The sequence below is a fragment of the Corvus cornix genome, chromosome 1A, assembly GCF_000738735.6.
Source record: "Corvus cornix cornix isolate S_Up_H32 chromosome 1A, ASM73873v5, whole genome shotgun sequence".
NCBI lineage: Eukaryota > Metazoa > Chordata > Aves > Passeriformes > Corvidae > Corvus > Corvus cornix.
This window is the reverse complement of record NC_047057.1, coordinates 51,625,793-51,641,438: the sequence shown is the minus strand read 5'-3', so window position 1 is coordinate 51,641,438 and position 15,646 is coordinate 51,625,793. Positions and strand designations below refer to the sequence as shown.

At 46.4% G+C, this 15,646-nt stretch overlaps 1 long non-coding RNA gene across 1 annotated transcript; it reads left to right on the top strand.

The window, feature by feature from the left end:
• The first annotated feature begins 8,105 nt into the window (after positions 1 to 8,105).
• LOC120411903 lies at positions 8,106 to 15,343 on the top strand. The gene is made up of 4 exons (XR_005604488.1): positions 8,106 to 11,938; positions 12,290 to 12,441; positions 13,190 to 13,343; positions 13,447 to 15,343. It is a non-coding gene; the product is annotated as an uncharacterized LOC120411903 (long non-coding RNA).
• Positions 15,344 to 15,646: the final 303 nt, after the last annotated feature.

The following is a 15,646-nucleotide window of genomic DNA, read 5'->3' as shown; positions in this document are numbered from 1 at the left end:
CCCCTGAGCCATGTGGTGTCCTCCAAGTAGTCCCTGCCACCTCCTTCATCTATGCCAATGGCCGTGGGGAGGACTGTCCCACACACCAGGAGCCTCTCCTGGACACTGCCCCAGGGTGCCCTTGTGCAGCCTCTCACCCTTCTGCATTTGCTGCACAGCCTTGCACTTACAAACTGGCAGGTTTCTGTTATTTCTAGCAAAGTAGTGCTGGCTCTCTTAGTTGTTCTCACAGAGATGAACGGTGCTGGTAGGTCCGTGCCCTCGGCAGCTTGGCTGTGAGAGCACTGGTGGGACCTTTGAAGACTGCAGTGTTGGGTGAGCACAGCTGCCGCAGGTGGCAGAGAGGCCGGTGCCTGTGTCTACAGGAGAGGTTTCAATAGCAAAAGAAACGTTCAGGGCCAGCAGAGGGTACCAGAGTCCCAAGGATGCTGAGCTGTGGGCCTGCTTGTGGCACTGCCTCCTCCTAGAGGGGAAACCAAGGGGTCCCAATGGGCTGTGGTGTGCACCCAGTCTGACAGCTGTCACACGAGGGCTGGGCCCCACTGCAAAACTTGGGGGTTCAACAGCATCCCTTCGCTTCTGGGTGTTTTGAGAGGCACACAATCCACTCCTTATGTGGCTGTGGAGTCGGAAGTCTGTAGGGGCTGGGGTGGCGGTGGGCCGGGAAACACTGGCTGCAAACTGGGGAAACAGCCTTCTGCTCTTCATTCTCCAATTTTTTGGATGGGGACAGCCTTGTGGAGGGCCGGAAGGAAGAGAAGGCTGGCCCAAAGACTCACAAGGGATAGGCAGGGATAGTCTCTCATTCTAGTGATTTTATTGCCCCGTATTTTTGCATGTGCCAAGCACCTCAGAGTGCTTCTTGGAGCAAGCAATGCTGGGGCAAAAGAGGGCCCCTTCTTTTCACCTTAGGAAAAAAAAGACACCTTCTGTCCTCACAGTGCTCCCTGGATGGAAAAACAAGAGGATGTTGCTGCTCCAGAGAGGGGATTATCTCCATGGAGGAGGAGTAAGGGAATGTGGGAATAACAGGGCCACATCCTTCCTTAGAAACCGAAGTTCTTGAAATAACCAGTGTCTGGTAGAAAACATCCTGCCCTCCTCACAAGCTCCTGCACCCCTGATCAAGCACTTGCTCTTGCAGGATCAGGAATGGCTCTTAGAGCAGGGTCAACACAGGCCTGAGGTAGCAGCATGGTGTCGTGGCTTTTTTTCTGCCACGAGCCACAGCCCCTGTGGAGCTGTAGTAATGGGTCCTGCAGGTCTCTCAGCCCCTGCCGCCTTCCCACAAGAACCTCTGTCCTTGCTTAGAAGGTGCAGGCAGTACCTGTCTATGGACCTTGTTTCAGAGGTGCAGCAGGAGCAAAGCAAACGGGGAAGTGAGTGTGGGAGTATGAGATCAGTACCCACAGCCTGCTGCCTCCAGAGGAGACTGTGAGTCTCTGTTCCCAGGCTTGGAAAGAACACCCAGTGATGGGGCTGTGTGGGGAGAGAGATGGAAATGGGATCAGGGAACACAGTGCAAAGGGCTCTATTTCCATCACGTACCTTCTTTCCTCCCTTCCCTTCTTGCCTCCTTTCTTCCCTCAGACACCCCCCCATCATCATAATTTTTTCTCTGTAGGACATGGCTGGATTTTGGCTGCTGCTGGCTACCAATGGTGGTCATGTGTCATTCAGAGGTTTTAAATGAGCCATCATCTCCAGGAACATCAAGCTGTGCTGGGCGTTAGCAGGTGTGGAGGTTGGAAATTCTAATTTTTTTATGTTGTTTTTGTGACATGATAGAGAGCTGAGGTATATTTCTGTGATGGGGATCAGAATGATTGATCTCTTCGTGCCAAGAAATGTGTTGATTATATGGTATGAGGTTATATAAGTGTACATGCAACTTGAAACAACATTGTTTAGCAATTAATGCATGCAGTGTTATCACAAGGAGCGGAGCTGGGATGTGCGCAACTGGTATTGTTTGGAACCTGAGATTGCTGATTAGTGCTGACTTGTGTTGAGCATAGCACTGCAGGTGGAAATTTTGTGAGGAACAGCACTTCTCAACTGGGTAGGTGCAAGGTGATATCTACTTGATAAGGGATTGCTGGTCCTGCTGGTAACAATGACCAGATTTTTCCTCAAATGATAACTACTTGATAAAGGACTGTCATCCTCCTGGTGAAGGTGTCTCCTTTTGGTCTCATCTGAAGTTCTGGCATGCTGAGATTTGGGATAAAGTCCTTGTCCAAGTGTCCTTAGATGACCAAAAATACTGTTCTCAAATACAATACTAACAGAGAGAGTAAAAGCAGTCAGGCTTAGCCACTTGTTCCTGAGCAGCACAGCATTCCCTTACCTAGCCTGCTGACCTGACTTTGTCCCTTCCTCACCTCAGTGCTGTCACTGGCACAGGAGGCCCCTTCCCCACCCCTGGCTTGTCTCCTTGGGAAGCACAGTTGGATGAATGTAATCACCCTAAACCAGGCAGTCACCAACAGTGCTCAGGTGCTTTTGACTCAAATCTTGGGCTGTTGTAGAAGACACCAACATCTTACCACAATGAATTAGTACTCAAAGAACTTGCAGATTACATCTAATTCTGCATGAGGTGTGTTAATCTATGTGAGTGGATCACTCCAAAGAGATCCAGTCCACTGAGCTCCTGCCAGCATTTTTGGTTGTCCGAGGACATAGCCTTAAGCTGCACCAGGGAAAGTTTAGATTGGACTTTAGGAAGAAGTTATTCACAGAAAGGGTGATTAGACATTGAGATGGCTGACTGGGGAGGTGGTGGAGTCACTGTCCCTGGAGGCATTTAAGAAACGACTGGACGTGGTGCTTAGTGCCATGGTCTAGTTGACATGGTGGTGTTAGGTCATAGGTTAGACTTGATGATCTCAAAGGTCTTTTCCAATCTAGTTGATTTGTGATTCTGTGAAACTCATCAGAATATTTCTGTGAAATGTCAGTGGACCTCCACTACTGTAAAATCCAGCAAAGCTGAGTCATCACATCTGCACCACTCAGATTTCTTCCATCTCTGTGTAGGACGAGAGCTGTTGCAGTGCAGCAACATAACCCCTGAGCGTGTTGTGAGTGTCACTTCCTCCATAAAATAAAACAAAACCGAACTGCACAGTCCTGAGGGCTATTGCTCAAGGATGTGAGATAAACACTGGTGAGTGGGATGTGCTCATATGGGCAATGTGAGAAATAATCTCATCTGGTCCAACAAGTACCAATCTCAGACAAATGAAGCTGGGACTCCTTCCCCCTTTCAGCTGCTGGCTTACTGGACTAGTTGAGCAAGTGACTTTATCTCCTTGCCTGTTCTGGATAATAACCTTTTTGGAGCACAGAACACTTCTTACCATGATTTGGTGCGGTCCCTGGCAGAACAAGTAGCCCAATCTCAGTGGCAGAATTTTTACCTGCTGGCTTAAGTAACAGTAACATATTCTAGGGCTTCTCCAGCCCTTGTTAAGATGAGAAATGATCTCCTGCAGGCAAAGAAATTCCTGTGATTTGTTCTGGACAATGCCAGAAAAGATCAAGAAACCATGGGAGACCGTGGTACAGCAATGCTGCACTGCCATGGCATGACCCTGCGGAACAGCACACGTGTCATGGGTCAGGGTGTCTGTGAAGTGCTCTGCTGGGTGGGGGGGTCTCATGCTGAGTCTCACGTCCTCTGAGCTTGGTTAACAGCCTGTAATTCTGGGCTAGTTCCTTCTAACCTAATTCTGGTTCCTTCAAAATCCCAGTCCACTCATTCTCCCACAGTGGTGACGTACAAATGTCTGCTACTGCTCTTTGCCATGTTTTGCCATCCTTTTGCATCATCCTTTGCTCTTTCCTGGGCACCTCTGTTCCAGGTCTCTCCCAGCAATGCCAGGCAGTCCATTTACTCCTCCTCCCCTCCACTGCATGCCTCATGCCTGCTCTCTCTTCTCATCTGCATGGTCATCACCTCCTATTTCCCTTCCTGGTCATTGTGGTCTGTCCCATGCCACCTTACAGAGTGCTTAGCAAAAGCCTCCCTGCTTTACAGGCAGGCAGGACATCAGGGTATAACTCTCAACACTGCCTGTTAGGAACAGGACACCAAGGGACATTCCTAAGAGAATGTCCCTGGATCATCTGCTGCTTCTCGGCCGTTCCTCTCCTCCTTGCCCTTCAGCTTTCACCCAGCCAAGGTGCTCCACCTCCTCTCCCCATTATTTATCTTCACCTTATCTCGGCTCCCTTTTTTATTTTTTCATAAGGCTTTTCTTTTCTTCTTCTCAGACTTGTGTGTGGGAAATTTGGCCAGAAATCCCACAAATCTCTGGCCAGGGAAGCCAGGCAGCGCTGGTTTATAAGAACGAAAGCTGGAGCACTATCCTGCCTGCCTTGATCCCAGTACCCATGGACTGCTTGCTGAGTGGGAAGCAGGTCTACCCACAGCTGGCCACACACTGTGTGCTTGTTGGCACCCAGCACCTCTGCAGTATAAATATGCATAGGCATCCTTCCTTTCTGGAAATCCTTCACTTGATAGAGTCTGTCAGGTTTCAGACTGCACCTGGTACTTTTTGGACTCTAACACAAATGATCGGAAAGATGAACTTCAGTATTTCACTAGGACTCTGGAGCTAAGTGTACAGTGCTAAAGGTATTTATTTGGTTTTTAGAGAAACAGTTGACAGCTCATCTAGCATGCAGGTAATGTCACTGTCCGAGACCCTTGCACCACAATAAGAGGCACATTCTACATTATCAGTTATCTTCCATTTGTGTTTTGTAATGAGGTGTTTGGTGGTATGCCCAGGAGTGCAGAGACTGTCACCAATCTGGGAGGTTTGCATTCATGCAGGTCCAGCAGGTGAAGGGTAAGGGCATGAGCTGGGGAGAACTGAAGACACAGAGGAAAACAGCTTTCCCAGCACCACATGGGCTCTCACAAACTGCTCAGTGCCAGAGTCCTGCGTAGCTGGTGCTCAGCCCAGATCTTTCGGCAGCCCAGCTGCTGCAACGGGGGAACTACAGTGACTGATTTACCTGGCTTCTCCTGAGTCAGGCAATTAAAATATCATGGTTTCCACAGCAACATCACTTTACTGTATCTTATTCAGGTACAGATGCAACTTACAGTAATAGATAAATCACATGGAAAGAGGGTGAAGCTTCTGCTGTTGCATCTCTTGCACTGGAGAAAAGGGCAATGCTGGGTCAGAGAGACAGCTCAGAAGGAGAAGCCCAGCATTTGAGTCCCTCCTCTATGAGAAAAAACAGAAGACCTATTCGTTTGTGGCTCATGCTGCACGCCCCAAACCCAGAGACACAATTTACAGTCGTGACCCCTTCACCTTTCTTGCTCCTCAGAGGATAAAACGGTTTCCTGTTTATTCCAATGGGCAGCTGTTGAATCCACAGGGGAGAGCAGCACTCATGGTTAATATGGCTGATGTCCAGACACTTTTTGCAGAAGTTGCTTGTTTGTTTGCTGGGCCGTCCAGCAGCTGCTGAATGTCCTGCCTTTGGGAATAGGAGACTCCCAGGCAATTCTCAGATGCTAGAGCATGGGAGAGGACTTGTTCCCCCCACACAGGGATCAGCAGGCAGGAAAGAGGTCCTGAGGTCTTCTTCAACATCTGCTGTATGCTGAAGTATTTTAGGAGCTATAGGACCTCCTTTGACTTCTTCACCTGGTTCATGCGTGCCCTAGGGATGTTCTGTGTTACCCATGGGAGAGCAGAGGCAGTACTCTGCCTCAGGGTCTCATAACCTCAGCAAATGCTGCTAGACATGAGTTGGGGTTCATAGCTAAGGCTATGAAACATCCGGGACCAGTGAGGGAAAATCCCTGGAGGCAGTGCCCAGGCAAGAGAAGTCTTGGGGTGTAGACAATCCCTGAAAATATTATCACTATGGGAGTCACTCCTCAGGCTGCTTTTGTGGTGACTTGGACAGAAGAAAATGTCCCAGGATGTGGAGGTTGCAGCTCCCAGGAGGTTCTCTGCCAGACATGCCATCACCTTAGGCCATTTTTGATCTCCTCCATCAGCTTGGAAGAGGCAGTTAAAATTGAATGCCTATGGGAAGGAAGCATCAAAGACAATTAAATGCAAGATAAAAACAAAGCTCGTTGCCCTCTGTCTTTGTATGTTTCTCTGTTGACATCAAAAGCACTTCTCATGTTTATTTTCTTTGCATCTGCCTGTCAGGGCTGTGTTGTCTGTTTATGTTTTTTAATGCTACATTGACCCAGATTTGGAACAGGCAGGTGGTGATCCAGGCAGTGGGTTTGTATCTGACTCTGCTTATGCAGTCAGCTATGAAATGCTGAAATGGAAAGAAATCAAAGCCTAATCTCCAGTGACCCTTACACAAGCATCAGAGTCACCATCAGTCTGGAACTGGGGCACTGAGATACAGGCTGGAAAGTGGAGACCTGGCAAGAGCTGCCCTAATGAATCAGTTGTGCCCTCAGGTCAAGCCATAGCTGGTACCAACCCCATGTATTTACTCACTGGCTTTGCTTTTCAGCAGCATGTCCTGTGTGCACCTCCAGGCTGGAAAAGATGCCAGCTCACAGGCATTGCAGTAGCCAAGGGCTTTGGAGAACTCCTGTTGAAGCGGTAAATTGTTTTAAGTGTGTCATCCGCCTGCTTATGACATAGAAAACGATGTGAGTGGTTCTGTTCTGGGTCGCAGAGTGAGCAGCAAGAGGTAGGTGAAACCTGTACAGTCCAAAGGACTGTAACTTCTCTGCTAGCTAATTTCTCTGCTTCTTCTGGCCACTTTTGTGGGCTCCTGCATGTGAAGATCACAGCAGAGCAAAAGGAGCAGTTAGAGGCTGCCCGGACTGGGTGCTGGTGGAGGCAAGGGAAGCACAAGACTAGTGGGAGCCGCTGAGAGGGGAAGTCCTGCGTAAAGCATGCCTGGACAATCCCACTTCCCAGTCCTAAACTGGTTCCCAAACTGCTGCCCAGGTCTGTTATGATGGTTGGTGGTGATCACGTTTATTGCAGCAGGACATCAGGAAGAGTCCAAATCCAGGCCTTGCTATCTGGAAAGACCCCTGCTTCAGTGCATTTCAGCCAAATACGTTGACAGATAGCAGAGGTGAGGACTGTAATATGTTAGTGAGAGAAAAAGGGATTGCAGCACTTCTCTGCAGAACACAAATGGGTTTCTGTTTAAGCCTAAGTTAAATATCGCAGGAATGATGATCTTACAAATGAAACATAACACCCGCAGGGGCTTATTCCTGTATCAGCCACTAATTTACTGTGTGACCTTCAGTAGTTCATTCAAGCTCTCTCTGCCTCCATCACTTTTTCTATCAAACAAGCCCAGTGACAAATGCCTTTCTTGCAGAGGTCTTGTGAGGACTATGCATCTCCACGAGATCCTCACGGGATACATTAAAGGCAAAGTGTTTTCTCAACGAAATCTCATTTAATCTCCTCAGTGATGTAATGTGGCACATTAGCTCTTTGTGCTAAGCCTGGAGCCTCCCACTCAGAGCCCATCCCACCTGCCTCCCACAAAGACGTGTGTTGCCCTTACGCAGCCGCTTCTCAGCGCACTTCCTTCCTCTCCCCCTGCTTCCTTGGATATCTTTTAAGCCTCCCTAACACCTCCTCCCTTGCCATAGCACTCTGGTCTTCACAGAAGAGCCCTTGCCTTGGCACAATAGGCAGAGCCAATCACTTCCCTTTAAAGGGAGATGTTGCCTCAGCAACCAAAGTTTTAAAGTTGGGCAAAGTTCTGAAAAAAATCTACCAATTGTGATGGGAAATGACACTCAGGAACAAATGTACCACGTTGCCATGGCAGCCTGAATACTTGCACAGAACTTGGTGTTTTGAAAATATAAAAAGACTGTGCTTCAGATGAGTCCAACTAACTTAATGCCTTTGTCAGGTAGCTGCACAATGCCAAGGGTCTGGCATTTGTGTTTTATACCTGGCATGTGAATGACTTCATCACTTCTGAAATGGAAGTAATTTCTGCTCTGAGTCTGACAGATGAGTGTTTGAGACCACAGGTTCTTCTAGGTTGCCTAGCGTGGTATTGATCTGTTAGGGTTATTTCTGTCATTTGAACTCCATCAGGTCTTGGTTGTCTTGGTTTCCACATCTGTGTTTCATCTGTTATTTCATTTGGGGCACTTCTATGTCTCAGTGTCTGGGCTAAAAACAGCAGGTGATTTGTTCAAAAATATGGGTCCTCTTGCTAGTCCCACAGGCTTTCTTTTCAGCTATAAGGTGCATGAGGGGGTTTCAGAGGCCACAGACTTTTTCATTCAGCTCTTTGAGCTGAACTGAACATGATTTTTCTTCATCAGCTGGATGCCTTCTCCTGATTACAGTGAGGAAGAGGAATAATCAGCCTGAAGGTATTCCTGTGCCGGTTGGACAGACTCACTTTGCAAGCCCAAACGTGAACTGAATTCCTCTGAGAGTCTGTAAGACCATCCGGGTCTGGAGTTCATCACCATTTGCCCTGATTCTTGTTTGGCAACTTCTTGGTGGGGCTTCCTGTGACCTGAGAAGTAAGAGCAGAAGGAGAGTGAGAAATTGAATTTTGGTGATCTGTTGCTATTATTCTTCACTGTCTCAGGCAGCTAGCCAGCCCTCTGGTAAATGCAGTGTTGGTCAGAAAAGGGCTGTGAGATGCAGCAGGGAAAGAGGCACTGGTCCAGTGCTGAGAAGAGTGAATCCCAGATGGTTCATAGAAGGAGGCAGATTCTCAGTATTTAGCTGAGAAATAACCCGGGGCCCTGACACCACATTTCATTCCTTGCTGGTGAACCCCTTCTGAAAGCTAAGCATGGGGACAGCTCTCTCAGCTGGCCACAGCAAACATAAGACTTTGGCAAAGTCAGCTCTCCTGTGCTGGCAGAGAAACACCTCAGCTGAGGAGCCACCATACTACGGATGCAGCGAGGCCACAGATGGACCCCCACGTGCCAGCTTGGGCTGACTGCGTGCACAGAGCTCCATGACATGAGGACTTCCCACCCTAGGCTGGGCACAACTCAGAGATCACGTTCCACCATCATCTGTGACTTTTCTTTGTCCCTCTTCCACTGGAGTGTGTTTCTGGTTGCCCAACCCTCCCTTGCATCATATCATCTGGGGTTCTGTTTCATCATCCTCAGCGTTGTCCCCATTGCCCTGGGTGGTCCAGTGCTGGCTGCTCTTACTTGTAGGCTGTGTGGGAGTGACCTAATTTGGAGAAATTGTGGAAGAACATCAGGAAGCCCACAGGGAAGTGGGGATTTCTGTGCTCCTTGGCAGGAGCTCAAGCCACGTATTCATCCCCTGCAGCTTCTAGGCACTCTTCCCTGGGTCATCTACTCCTCTAGTCCCTGTGTTCGTCTCATCCCAAATGCTCCTCTCCAAGGAGACAGTTTATCTCAAATGCTTTGGAGAGGGAGTCACTGTTCTTAATTACTTGGCGGTACAGAGGTTTCTGGTCTCTCATTTTCCCTTGACAGTTTTATTATGGAAATATTTTTTACTTTGGGCTCTCTCCTTTGTGTTTTTGTGTGGTGTTTACAATAGGGGCTCTTCAGGGCTTGCTCTCAAGAGACTGGCTTCAGACAAAATGCGCAGCTCTCTCCGGGCAGGCAAGCAGAGAAATGCCAGCTGTTTCGTAAGGATGCTCTCTAGTCAGTGCCAGCTCCCCAGCCTCCAGTCCTACACCTGCCTTTTCTTCTCTTGGCCTCCACAACTGCAGGAGACTCGAGGGATGGGACCAGTCCCATGCCTGGTGACAGGTTCCTCTTTGCAGCCGTGCTCTGCTGTGATATTTGGGACTGCTGGGCTATGAGCTTCATCCCTCATGGAACTCCTCTCTGCCACTCCACCTAATTACTGTTCCTTATCTACTGTTTGTACAGAGCCATGCCAATAGATGGAAAGGCATGGTACATACCCAGCAGATGAAGATGGGATCTGGAAAATAAATGGAAAGAGTGTGAGGTTACTCTAAATATTCACTTCAAATGGATCCCTTGATCTGAGCCTGTTGAGGTCTGTGGCAGTTTTGCTGGAGACTAATGCCACGATTACTTTATAAAGAAATTGTATAAAATCCTTAATCTTCAGTAAATTTGGGTTATTCCAGTTTACTAGACAAGTGCTCAAGCCTACAGCAATCTCATTTAGGAGGTTTATTTTGTGCCATGAGGGCTAAATATATTTCTGAGGCACATACTTTATAGACTTAGACAGAAACCTCTTCTCAGTTTACATAAGAATAAGCACAGAGAAGCATCATTAACCAAAATTAAAGTATTGCCCTGTCTATGATCCTGTCCACCATATTTAGTTATTTTACATGGAATGGGTCTGTCTCCTCTCTGTGTACATGGTACAAGGGTATCACCGTCACCATGTGAGAACAGGGCTTTTAAAGTAGATTGTGTGTACCCCAGCCCAAGCCAGTCAGCCTGCCCCAGCAGTGGAGGCTTTCAGGGAGTGGGATCTGTGTAGTGTTCAGATAAGGAATGAAGGTCTGTTTCATGTTATGTTAGTATTTTTCACTGGTGGTGTAGTTTCTGTTAGTAGTGATGAGTAAAGTTGAATTGGTGGGAATGAAGCAGAACTGGTTTCCTAGAGAAGTCCCAGTGGATCCGTGGTGGTTGCTTTGCTAATACTTTATTGCTCAGAGTTGACTCACTCTGTCCAGAGGAGGCCTGATCAGCAGTGGCAGAATCTGCCTTGCAGGACAGAGCCTGGTGACGTGGATTCCCAGGATGGTGAAGATGGCCACGTGCCATTACCTCTGACAGTTCCTCACAGGACCTGTCAGGAAGGTTTCTGCAGCGTGGCTCTGTGGTTGCCTGCAGTTTTGGTGCTTGGGGTTTGATATGTGCACAAGTTTTTGTGGGTGTGCACTCATCTGTAAGTTGTAAATTACTGTGCTGCTCAACCAAAAGACACTGTAGCTCCTTCTCAACACCCTCGAGAACTGCTGGCTGAAAACACTACCAGCATAAATAACCAGGGAGACCTGCAATTTCCCACATCCCAAAATAGGAAAATGGCTTCCATTTCTCACCATACTTAATTTATTTTTTTTTTAAAGGGGGCTTGGACTGAATGAATCCCTGCTTTTTGGTCTCAGCAGCTGGCAGAAACCACATGTGCAGAAACAGCCGCAGTGCCAGGGCTGGAACATGGCCCTGCCACCCCCTCTCTGCTGAACTGTAACTGCAGGAATTTGTTATGAACTTGGGGAAAGAGGAGAGAGAAGAATGAGCTGAAGGTCACACAGGATTTTGGTACATGTGTGACAGAGCAGAGAGGGTGGCATCGCTGACAGTGCCAGAAAGAAGGAGAAAGGGCCAATGAGGGAGGAGAGATTAGGTGTTGGTTAGTAGGAGCTTCTCCTGGAAATTTGCTCTCCACCTAAAAGCTATCTGTCCTCCAACAAGGCATGCTGTGACACCCCCAAGGCAGTAGGACTGGATACATCCCAGCTCCTTGCAACCAGGGCAGAGTTGTTCTTGTGCCCCAGGAGAGGCAGGGCCGCACTCTTCCTTCTTGTGTGCATCCCTGGGGGCCTCTAGCTTGGCTGTGAACTGGTCTGGGCTTCACCTGTGACCATTTGCTAACACCCAGTGTGAGATGCAATGGTAGCATGGGTTTTCCAGCAACTTTCCTCAACAGAGCTCTCACCCCTCACACCAGGAAGGCCAGCATCTCTTCTCAGGGCTGGTTTGCAGCCAGCCCCGAGCCTGAAGGCACTGCTGCTTTGAAGAGACAGTGGCAGCACATCTCCCATGTCCAGAGGAAGGTGCAGAAGACAGCAGGAAGAGATGAAAGCATGTTGATTAACACCCAGGACCACCTGAAATCAGAAAGGAGGCGGGAAGCATTATCTCTGAGTATCGAGGCCATCAGGATGGAGCTGGAGTACCTCTGAGTGGAGCAGGCAAGGACAGGTATACAGAAATAAATGACTCACTTAGAAAAAGGTCAGCCACACTCGATTTGCCAGAGCCAATTTGTGGTGAGCGTGCAAGCTGTGACACGCAGCAGTGACCACTTTCAGATGATTCGTTTTGAGGCCACTGTGAATCTCCCTTCTTGGAAACCATTGCCCTGAGGGCTTTCAGGCAGACACGTCTCACCCTGAGGAGGGTGCATTTCAGCAGAAATGGGATGGAGGGGGGCACAGGCCGGGGTCTTTATTGGCAGGCAGACCTGCTCAGCAAATGGAAAATTTTAGTGAAATCAAAAAAATTAGGGTTTTTTTTCAAAACTTCATGTTTGTATTGTTTGCTTTCTCACAGAGAAAAGAAAAATGCTGGGATTTCAGAAGGAAAAAAAAAATCTTTTTCATTTTCAATACTTACTTTTCTACCAAATCCAAGAGTGGAAATTGGTGAAGATGGCTTCATGAAGATGGCTTGAATGAAGACTCATCCTAGAAGGAATAAAATAGGTAATTTCAGAACACATTAGGGGGAAAGTGAGATGATTTTCCGCAACAGTGTTTTGTCATGCTGTGTCCCATGTCTCTCTCAGTTTGCACAGAGGGTCATTCCATGAGTACCCACTTAGGACACCCTTTGGTAACAACATCCTCTCAGCAGGATTGTCCTGGGACATCTCAGATAACAGAACAAAACATTTCTTCTTCTAAAAACAGCTCCCAGGCGGTCTCTGGGCACTCTCAATCTGATTATTTAAGTGGGGTTTCAGTACAAGATGTGATTTGGTCATTACAAACTCCTGTCCTTAAATAAATTTACATTGGTGTTTCACGAGAATGTTTACTCCTGTTTCCCCGAGTTCGAGACATTAAACAAATGGGTTTTGCTTAATTAAATGCACTCTGCAGGAGTTCTCCCTTAGCTGGGAGATGGGAGATGAGTAAAAGAAACAAACAGGGAAAAATGAGATGTATTTCTTCTGCTCTTGGAACTGCAGATCTGTGTCAGGATCTCCCATTCCACAGTTCTTTTATACATGGGGTTGTTTGGCTTCAGAGTTAAAAATTCATAAAGCAAACCAATTCATTTTAAGTTTCCCATATGGATCTCAAAAAGAACAAGATATTCCTTTGTACTGCAGCACAGTTGGGAGTCTTCCATAATTTCTTTTTTTTTTTTTTCCCTGTTTTTTCTTTCCCTGCTCTGGCAGGGTGGGATGTATTTCTGAAGGGTGTTATACCTCTCTTTCCTGAGCAGGACTCCCTGTTCCGTGGCAGAGGACAAGTCCAGTTGAGAGGGGTCAGGACCTTTAGGGACAAGGGTAGTGTACATGCCATACTCATGGAAGAGTGCTCTCCAGAATCCTGGATCCTGAAGGGATGGGAGCCCTCACAACTCCGTAATTTCCAAGGTAGGTTCATGTGATTCATGCCAGTGGGGCTAAGGTGAATGTAAGGTAAAGAAAGATGTGATGGTACGAGCCTGAGATTCTAACTTTCCTTTCCCTTTTCCAGCAGGCAGGATGAGTACAGCATGCAGGGTAAGTCTTAAGGGATGTTGCCTCAGGAGAACCCTTCTGAAAAACAGTAGTTACAGGAATTCCTGAGCCAGGAGATGCTTCTGGGTGACTGTGTTTAATAATCACCAAAGAAGCCAGTTACAGCTACAACACCTCATCAAGAAGTTCCACTGAGCAATAATGAGCATTTTTTGCCAAGATCCAGAGAGCTCTTAGTGCTGTCATTTTAACTACATTTTTATAGTTGACAGTTTTCAAAACACTATAAAATTATACAAAAGTGAACTTAATGCTGTCCTGCCTATGCTGGACTGTGAGCTGGAGCTGAATTTGGTGTTTCATCTCAGCCTCTGTATTGCTAGAGATAAATACTCCCAGCACCCTGATGATGAGCAAAAAAGCCTCACAATCATAAAGGAAATTGAGAAAACAAATAACTCTCAACTCTGTTATTATTTATAAGATGAGAATATTTCCTATTCTTATGAAATAATGTGCAAGCTATTTTCATAGAAAACTTCTGCAGAGCATCTCAGTGCTGGATTCTGTGACCAAAAAAGGGTTTCTTGGTGTTTCTGAACTGCTTTTCCTAAATCTAGGTAGCATGTAGGATTTTTCACTGATCTTAAGACACTTATTTGGCTCCAGAACACATGGCAAGTCACAGTGTTCTGGAGCCAGATGGTGCTCCTAGAACCTCTCCTGGTGCTGAGCTTCCCCCTTCATGCAAGCAAAGGTTACTGTGGAGCATTCACCTCATGAAAATGTTCCTAGAGTGATGGAAGAGGAAAAAGTTTAAACAGCTGTTGAGAAAAGAGGGTTATGCAGGAGCTAAATATTTCACATAATAAGCAAAACTTAAGAAGTAAGCCAAACATTAGGAGTAACCAAACAACAGAAAGAAAAGCAGAAATATTTTGAATCTCATCAGTGCATCCTCATAGAGATGCCCTTTACACAACCTACTGCCATTGGATTTGTTCTCTCCTCACCATTTAAGGAGCTCCTTGCATTTTCTGTGCATCGTTGCAACATTGATCCTAGCGTGCAATGAGTAATTGTGTTTTCTTCTAGTGAAAATCCCCAGCCCCCAGCTTGGTTTCTATAGCCATGTTCTTGTAACCATTCTTGAGAGGGTGCCTGATATTGTTCCACTTATTCATTAATAACATGTGTTGTGGCTTTTTCTGATGTAAACATTAGCCAGGCTTTCATTAAGTTTTTAATAAACTTGTCCACCACCACATACATTAAAATGAAAAATTATCAATGACCCCTTTTGCAAGTCATTAATAATGACACACAATTTGGCTGATGAATCACGAGTTTGCTGTAGGTGCTATGTTTGTGTCCATCTCAGTGAAGTCTGTCCCCTTCTCCATGGTAACTGCTCTGCCTCTGACATCACTGGCAAAATAGAGCATGGAGGTTATAAAATCCTGAGGGGGTGTGGGGTGGGGAACAGTAGAGACAGACAGAATGAAAATACAATTCAATAAAGGAAACTTCCTTAACGCTTCAGTCACAGGACAGTGCCCCGTGCATCGATCAGGCAAAAGATGTCTGAAATCTGAGAAATGGGGATATCAGAATTCCAGAGCTGGAGATTTGCGTAAGGTTATTGAAACAACTTGGAAAGCAAAACAATCTGTGACTTCTTTTTGGACTGAGTCATGAAGTACTTTATCCATATGACTTTCTTTTTTGGCATCAAAAAACCCCTTCATCACAAGAAGGGTAAAGAGCCTAATGCTGGGAGTCAAAAAAGCTCTTTGACAGCTAGGGAAGGCCACAAGAGCAGGAGTTGCAGAATAAGTGTACTAAAACAGATGCCAGCACCACTCATCTTTATCACAACTTTTATCTGTAGCCTGGGATGCTGCTTTTCTAAAACCCAGACCCCAGAAGGCATGAACTAGATGAGAAAAAGAAAAAAAAAAGAAAAAGAAAAAAAAAAAAAAAAAGAAAAAGAAAAAGAAAAAGAAAAAAAAAAAAAAAAAAAAAAAAAGAAAAAGAAAAAGAAAAAGAAAAAGAAAAGAAAAAGAAAAAAAAGAAAAAAAGAAAAAGAAAAAGAAAAAGAAAAAGAAAAAGAAAAAGAAAAAGAAAAAGAAAGCAGACTTTTTAGGTTAAAAGAGACAAACAAAAAAAAACCAACATGGAAATTCAAAATCAGAAGGGCAAAACAATGAACCCAA